Here is a 9206-nt window from a genome sequence, read left to right as displayed (position 1 = left end):
AGAAATAGACATGTGGAAACCTAATTAAAGCAAAATGAGGCCAGGCATGGTGGCTCATATCTGTAATCCCAGCAGTTTGGGACACCAAGGCAGGTGGATCCCTTGAGCTAAGAAGTTTGAGACCATCCTGGATAACATGGTGAAATCCTGTCTCTACTAAAAATACAAAAATTTGCTGGGCATGGTGGCATGTGCCTGTAGTCCCACTACTGGGTGGGGTGGAATGGGGGGCTGAGGCAGGAGGATCACCTGAGCCTTGGGAGGTTGAGGCTGCAGTGAGCTGTGATCGTGTCACTGCACTCCAGCCTGAGCGACAGAGTAAGTGTCACTGCACTCCAGCCAGGGTAACAACAACAACAAAAAAGCAATATGAAGAAATGCTTCAGTGAGGAGAAGACATTTACTAGGTGCTAGGACAGAAGAGAGAAGACTGCTTCCAGTTCTGCTTGCAAAGGCTAATATTTGAGTTCAATCTTAAAGGATGAAGTTATCCCTCTCTGGGGTCTTTGAATTTTGGTGGGGGTTTCCACCAGCTTAGTTTAGGACATCCTTCCTTCCTGATTACCCTATCCCTTTTAATGTTTGGTTCCTTATAATCCAACCCTTTAACAAGTAAGCATTCTATTGGTGAAAAAGATGAGAAAATTGCAAATTCAGGAGTGGATTGCTAGTTCTTTAAGTGGGAACCAAGGTTCAAGAGAGGGGAAAATAATAATTGTAGAAGAAAACAATCTATATGGAAAATAATAGAAAACGTATTCATGCCCAAACTGGTCCCATCATTCAGGCAACGTTGGATACGTGTGTGTGTGTGTGTGTGTGTGTGTGTGTGTGTGTGTTTGTGTGTGTCATCTTCAAGAAATCTTTCATACCCTAGAATGTTGGCTATTTAACCAAACTCATGTTATCAAAGTTTTTGCTTATTAACTTATACTTAACAGTTCTTCCATTAACTTGAATTGAAATAGACGAAGGCAGGTAGGAACAGGGTGATTGGGTCACTTTTTTTGGTATAAGTCCCAGTGAATTAAACACGTTCTTTTTCCTGCTAGTACTTTGTGGGCTAGGATTTCCAAAATCTCTTTCCAAAGTGTCTATGTTTCCCTGGGGAAGAAAATGTTTTATGGTATTCTTAAGCAATAGAGATGCCTCTCCTTAGGGCGGAGGCTCCCCAAAGTACTTGTGAAATGTACTAATCCCCACAGTTTACATGTTGAAGTGGTGGTGAAATTATCAAAGCTGTGGTCAGAAAATAAGAACATTCTGTGAGTCTCACTGCTGTAAAGAAAGTCAGCTCTTGGAGGTCACCATGCTTTCAGTTAAACACTAAGAAGAAACCTGTTCTGTTTTGTGTAAATTATTCTGGCAGGGTGATTAGTTCTAAAATTTTTCTATATCATCTTCAAGAGGAGAAAAAAAAATCCTTGAACCTCAGAGCAAGTGGTTTTCTATTACAGAAAAATCTTTAAGATATTTGATTTGTTGAACATGTCTCCTTGTTCTATAAAAACGTGAGGTAGGGAAGCTGATCTCATGCTTTAGATGCCATAGCTTTAAAGGCTCAACTATGGTTTTTCCTTAACTAGGTGTTCTTTGTAATCACTGCTTACCGTAATAACTGCTAATGATCAAATTATGCCCTAGAAGGATCTTTTACTTGCTGTTATTTTTCCACAGTTATATGATTTTTTAAAAAATATTTTTTTCAAAGCTATATGCACATGTCCCAAAGGGGCAGCTCTGCTGCTGACTTTTCATAATCTAGGAGCCAGTATGTCCTTCCAGGCTCCTGAATTTGTATCTCTCATTGAACAGTGCTTAAATGGAAAACAATACTTTTAGCTTAGTCTAGGTAGGCACTGTCTTTGTAGAGACAGAAGTTTCCAAATATCAGGGCAGGGAAAATGGCTTTTGCCAAGTCATTTCTTTAAGCTACATTTCATTCCTGGAGTGTAAAGGAAAGGAAGTAGGTAGGAGAACAAAAATACAAAAATCATTTATCCCAAATAAATACCCTAGGTGGTTAACTCAAGAAAATTAAAACCCAAATTTTGGGAGTCTTATCATTACTTGTTAAAGTCTTGGAAATGCCTAAAATTTCCTGCCAGTTGCTCCCATGAAAACAGCTGTCTCTGATTCAGTAGCTGAAAAGATGATGCAATTAAATAAAACTATTATACTACCTATCCTTTTCTTTTCCATTCCATGCTTTTGATTATCCTTTGAGCCATTCAAAACAATTCTATATGGAAACACTATATAAATAAATGTGCTATGATTGAATTTTTAATGTGTCTCATTTAATTTCTCAAATATTTATTGTGCTGTAGGCATGTATAAGGCATTGTGCTAGACACCAAAGCATCACTTGTTTGCAATGGCAGAAGATGACAATATTCTTCCGTATATCAGTGGTTTTTAATCTAAATCCATCTCTATCCTGCTCCCTTCCACCTACCTGCTGCAATTCTTTCTTGCTCCATTTTGTCAGTTGCTCACCCTCCATGCAACTCATCCTGGGATGAGTTATCACCCCAACCTCGGGAAACGAACCTTAGTTCAAGCCAATCCCAGTGATTTATTTCTACTTCCCAGTATTGATTTGGGCACTGGCAAGTGTTGCAATTCTAGGACATGAGAAAGGAATATTGGTAACTTCTCAGTCATCAAACAAGAGAGTAATAGTAAAAGTAATAAATTGTACTGAAGATTGACTTATTAAAGTCACCCATTTAATGCATAACTTAAGTGCCTATAGACTGCATGGTGGCATCAGTTGTTTAAACCAGTCATAAAAATATTGACTTTTATTTTTTGCTTAGTGCCACCAAAGGAACTCATCTCACCTTGAAAAAATATTTGGTCACATATGCAGTCATGCGCCACATAACAATGCTTTGGTCAACAGGCCACATATGAGACAGTGGTCCAACAAGATTATAATGGAAGTGCTTCATACAGCTATACTATTTTTTATCTTTTATGCAATATTTCTACTATGCCTTTTCTATGTTTAGATATACAGATACCTACCATTGCATTCCAATTGCCTACAGTATTCAGTACAGGAACATGCTGCACAGGTTTATAGCCTAGGAGCAGTAGGCTCTACCATATCGCCTAGGTGTGTAGTAGGCTATGCCATCTAGGTTTGTGTGTTTTGCACAATATTGAAATCATCTAATGATGCATTTCTCAGTATGAATCTGTCATTAAGCAATGCATGACTGTAATATAACCACAAAAACATCTAAGAATAACAAAGGTCTGATCATTAAAAAGCACATAATTACTACATCATGAAATTAAAATAATGAAGAAATTGAAATGAACAGGAATAGTATAGTTGATCAACTGCATAAATAATAACAATGAATTACTATAATGTTAATCTCAAATTAGGGGTTGGCAAGCTTTTTTCTGTAAAGATCCAGAGAATAAATACTTTTGATCCTGTGGGCCATAAAGTCTCTGTCAAAACTACTCAACTCTGCCACTGTAGCACTAAAGCAGTCACAGGCAATACAGAAAGAAATGGACATGGCTGGGTTTTAATAAAAATATAAAAACAGGCAATGGACTGGCTTTGGCCCATGGGCTTAGTTTGCCCACATCTATCTTAAGTGAAAACCTGTTAAACTACTCTTCCAGAGCTTTCCATATGTAAAGCTCTAGTAACACCCATTAGTTGAATTTTTAAATAATCTTGAGGGCTTGATTCCAAATAACCTAAAAAGGCTGATTGGTTAAAAAATACACTCAGTATTTAATTTCAATGTATACATATTTGCTTTTATTTTGCCCACGGGGAAACCAAGAAAAAAGGCAAAAATTGTTCATATTTGAAGGATGGGACATTCTTCATAATTATCAAGTTTACTTTGGGCCATGATCCCAACAGAGAATATAGCACAGTCTTGAAATCTTTGAAAGGTGCCAGAATATTTCAGAAACTGCAATGACAGAAGTTTTGGTCAAGATGCCAAAGTCTTGTGCAATAGTAGTTGCTGCTCCAACAAGACATATAAATATATGTAAATGTGACCAGTTGAGACAAGACCTTGGATAGAAAATGATATTGTCTGAGAACATAAAGGAAGTCATTTGTGAATACCATGGTACAAAGCACATGGCTTAAAGAATCCCACACCTGCTTGGCACCAACATAGGACCATATAGTGGCAGCAGACACTTGAGAACTTTACATGGTAAAAACCCTGGGGGGCTAAGAAGAGCATCCAAGAAGAAAATTACAAAATAACCTGTAAGAAAATGTCTTTGTCATTCTTGTTTTTTACCCGAGTGGGTGGATGAGGTAGCTTCTATCTATAAGGATCACCAAAGTCACCTTGGACAGATCATATCCACTGTTCTATCTTTTAATATAATTGATGTATTTGTGTTTACTCTGTCTATTGACTAGGAACTACTTGATGATAGGAACTCCTTTTGACATAGTGTTGAATCCTCTATCACAGCTAGAACTTAAAACCTCACATATATATCTCCTTCAGGTTGTATATCCCTTGGTATTATGAAGAAAGAGCTGTGAGGCAGTGTAGGAAGCCCTCAGGGTGTCACTCCCTCAGTTTGGCTCTAGAGAGAGAAGGCATAAGATACTCAGGTATGGCTCTAGCCTTAGGTTCATCACCATGGCCCTATGGAAAAAGAAGTTCCCATCCACCTTATCAAGGCCCTGAGAGCCACAGCAAAGAACAACTAATTTTTCCATACTGATATTTCTGTTGTTTCCTTTGTGATTCCCTGTTCTCTATTCCATGTACCTTCCAAGATGTGTTACTGAATAGTGGGTTATAACCTATCAATAGATCAAGAAAATTTAGTGGATCATGAAAACATATCTTGAAAATGAAAGAGAATCAGACAGAAGAGGACAGGAGAGAATATTATAAAGAATACCCAAATGTATCTCTGATAAAGATACACTGTTTGGCTTCATGCATTTCCTGGGCTGAGATGTAAAATGTACTTCTCACTGCAGATAGGTTGTGGACAAAAAATCTGCAACCTGCTGTTCTAAGACAAATAAACAAATAAAAGTCTGTGGTGCATCCTGAGAACAGGCTGCAAACTAAATGGATTTCTTCCTTTTATGAAATAATATCTCATATAAAATGGCTTTGATAGTGAGATCAGTAGACAATAGGGAGACTTGGACTTTTGTTTGTTTTTTTGTTTTTCCAACAAAGGAGTAGCCACTGTGGTTGAAGATTCACTCTGGGGATTTTATGTGTGGTAGACAGAATAGAGGAGAAGTCCTGAATTGAGGAAAGTAGGTAGGAGGTCTATGACTATAATTAAAATCAAGCATAATGATGTAGTGACATAGGGTTGAGGGGAGATACAGGACAAAGTGATATGGTGATGGCAAAAATGACAACGATGATGATGATAATGGTGATGCATAAGTTTTATGGAGAGTATATAGGATGTCAGGAAGTGATTTAAGCTCATTATGGTTATTATTTCATTTAAATCTCACATCAACCCTATGAGACCATCAATGAAAGCTGGAAACTGAGCATGAAGTGAAGCAGTAAGGAAGTGTTGAGGTTGTTTTAAAATCATTACTGGAGACACTGGGGACAGTGGGAGAAAGGTGATTGATGCTCTTTAGAGATATAGGGAAGAGTGAGAGAAGGAGCTTAATTTAAAAGCTTATTAATAGATAATATGCCTGCATGCATCCATTCACATCTCAAAGATTTGCTGAGGGCCACTGGTGTATTAGGCAGTACAGCTGGTGTTCCAGATCAAAGACCAATAAGATGTAGCCCTACCCCAATCACCATCCTTTGTGTGAAGATCACAGAAAAAGTGATTGTGGACACACAGAAGGTACAATCAGCTCCACAGTTCACACAATAGAGACCTTTATTGAGGGCCTCTAAGCACAGCGGTTTCATTATTCCGTGATCATCCCTATTTGGTGGTGTTTGCTTCCCATTGGCATTTCTACCTACAGTGGATTTTGTGGCTTCTGCACCAGGTTTCAACCTTATTTTCACTTACACAAAAGGCTTTGGCAGACAGTTCTAGCACATCACCTCTTCAACTGGGCATTGCCGAAAAGAATAACAGAAATAGGACAGTTACATTTTTCTGTTGAGGGTTGTTATATAAACACTCAATCTCAATTTCCTTGCCCACCAGGTTACTTTTATTTTCTAAATCAACACTTAAATCACAAACTGAAGACAGCTGCAGTGTTGGTCGAGCATGAATATAATTTTCCTTATTTCATTGATTTGTGTACTTGGATTTGACATTCCCTAAAGGATAATGGTGAGGGATCACTTTATAAGAAAGTCATATAATTGAGCAATTTTGAGGCATTGGGGCACTCTTTTATGATACTATTGTCCATATTTTCTTAAACCATCAGCTATTCCTCATTCCATGATACTATTTTCAAAATGCATAAACAAAGCCTTTCTCAATTGTGATACCAGAAATGAACTGATACAAGAAAAAAAAAAAACCAACTCTAAATAAAACACAAATATGCATTTCTCTCTTATAGAACCATTCAACTGTAAATATTTGTTTACAATATAATAAGGTTAAGCCATATTGCCTAACGTGCTATAGTGATTGTGGCAGGAATAAGTTACTACTTTCTTTCATTTTACCATAGATCAGGCATCAGCAAATTTTTTCTGTAAAGGGACAGAGAGTAAACTTCTGAGACAATGTCACAACTACTCAACTCTGACATTGAGTGAAAACAGGCATAGATGATACGTAAATGAACGAGCGTGGTTGTGTTTCAGTAAGACTTTATTTACAAAAACAGATGGTAAGCTGGGTTTGGCTGTGGTTCAGTTGCTAATCCCTGATTTTGACCATCTGTATTAAAATGTTACCAAAATAATATTAATTGGACCTAATATACTACTTGGTATATAAAAAGTGCTTTTCTGATGTGTTTTGAATAAGTGAGAAGTTTGTGTAGACCACTAGGTTTTGCTTAATTTCTTGACTATTTTTTACATTTGTTTCCTGGCTCTATGTCTAAGAGTTGGCCATTTACAAACTAGATAGTCTGATCCAAGAGCCTATGCCAAGAGCAGTCATTTGAATAATCAGATAGTCCATGCTTGCCTCCATGGAGTAATCTTGGGCTTGCAGGGAAAATCATTGGTTCCTGATTTCAACCACTAAAGATTTCTCCAGATTCTCAAAAGCATTTTCAGAAGTCTCTTTTTGAACCATGTTAAGTTTAGAAGGGGTAACAAATTAAGCTCATTAGCTATTTTATCTTAGTTATTCAGTGTGTACATCTCCAGGCTAAATGGATATAGAGAAGGGAGGAGCCACAAGATGCAAGAAGCCTGGGTCCCTGAATAACAGCCTGGAAGAGAGTTTGCCCTTCTCACCCCATTGCCAACCTGCATTAGATAGTGCTTCAGTAAGAAAAATACTTTTATAGTGTTAAGGCACTGAGTGGTTAGCCTAACCCAATAAATGCAAGTATGTATCTGTGAGATGCCTTCTTAGAATTATTGGGTCATTTAACATTTAGAAAAATGCAAGAACCCAAAAGCAAATGCAATAAAAACAAAGATAAATAGCTGGGACTTAATTAAACCAAAGAGCTTTTGCACAGCAAAAGGAAAAGTCAGTAGAATAAACAGACAACCCACAGAGTGGAAGAAAATCTTCACAATCTATACATTTGACAAAGTACTAATATCCAGAATCTACAACAAACTCAAATGAATTAGCAAGAAAAAAACCAAACAATCCCATCAAAAAGTGGGCTAAGGACATGAATAGACAATTCTCAAAAGAAGATATACAAATGGACAACAAACATATAAAAAATGCTCAACATCACTAATGATCAGGGAAATGCAAATCAAAACAACAATGTGATACCACCTTACTCCTGCAAGAATGACCATAATCAAAAAATCAAAAAATAATAGCTGTTGGTGTGGATGTGGTGAACAGGGAACACTTCTACACTGCTGGTGGGAATGTAAACTAGTAAAGCTGCTATGGAAAACAGTGTGGAGAGTCCTTAAAGAACTAAAAGTAGAACTTCCATTTGACCCAGCGATCTCACTAATGGGCATCTACCCAGAGGAAAAGAAGTCATTGTATGGAAAAGATACTTGCACATACGTTTATAGTCGCACAATTTGCAATTGCAAAAATGTGGAACCAACCCAAATGCCCATCAATCAATGAGTGGATAAAGAAACTCTCTCTCTCTCTCTCTCTCTCTCTCTCTCTCTCTCTCTCTCTCTCTCTCTATATATATATATATATATATATATATATATATATAAAATGGAATACTACTCAGCCATAAAAAGGAATGAATTAATGGCATTAACAATGACCTGGATGGGATTGGACACTACTACTCTAAGTGAAGTAACTCAGGAATGGAATGGAAAACCACACCTTTTTTTTTTTTTTGAGACGGAGTCTCGCTCAGTCCCCCAGGCTGGAGTGCAGTGGCGCGATCTCGGCTCACTGCAAGCTCCGCCTCCCGGGTTCACGCCATTCTCCTGCCTCAGCCTCCCAAGTAGCTGGGACTACAGGCGCCCGCCGCCACCGCCACACCCGGCTAACTTTTTGCATTTTTAGTAGAGACGGGGTTTCACCGTGTTAGCCAGGATGGTCTCGATCTCCTGACCTCGTGATCCACCCGCCTCGTCTCCCAAAGTGCTGGGATTACAGGCGTGAGCCACCGCGCCCGGCCGAAAACCACACATTTTATGTTCTCACTAGTAGGTGGGAGCTAAACTATGAGGATGCAAAGGCATAAGAATGACACAATAAACTTTGGGGACTCAGGGGGAAAGGGTGGGAAGGGGGTGAGGGATAAAAAACTATAAATTGTGTTCAGTGTATACTGCTTGGGTGATGGATGCACCAAAATCTCACAAATCACCACTAAAGAACTTACTCGTGTAACCAAATACCACCTTTTCCTAAAAAAACCATGGAAATAATAAATACATAAATACAATTTAGATAAATGTTGCCAAATTGCCTTGCACCTTGTTGCAACAATTTATACCTCTACCAACAGTGTATGAGAGTGTTTGTTTCCCCATAAAGTGTATCATCCAACTTTTGGAGCCATGCCATTCTGAGAGAAAAAAAATCTCCTTGGTTTTTAGCTTGCATTTATTTAATGAATGTGAGGGTGAGCATCTTTTCAAATC

The 9206-nt window shown here is 38.0% G+C and overlaps 1 protein-coding gene across 7 annotated transcripts in view; it reads right to left on the bottom strand.

Moving 5' to 3' along the window:
* The window catches only part of LOC105478119 (Rho GTPase activating protein 6), a 542515-nt gene that overhangs the window by 108452 nt on the left and 424857 nt on the right, over positions 1–9206 (bottom strand). The gene's annotated exons all lie outside the window — the stretch shown is intronic.

Source organism: Macaca nemestrina, chromosome X (assembly GCF_043159975.1).
Source record: "Macaca nemestrina isolate mMacNem1 chromosome X, mMacNem.hap1, whole genome shotgun sequence".
NCBI lineage: Eukaryota > Metazoa > Chordata > Mammalia > Primates > Cercopithecidae > Macaca > Macaca nemestrina.
Note: the sequence above shows the minus strand (reverse complement) of the source record. Positions and strands in the feature narration are given on the sequence as shown.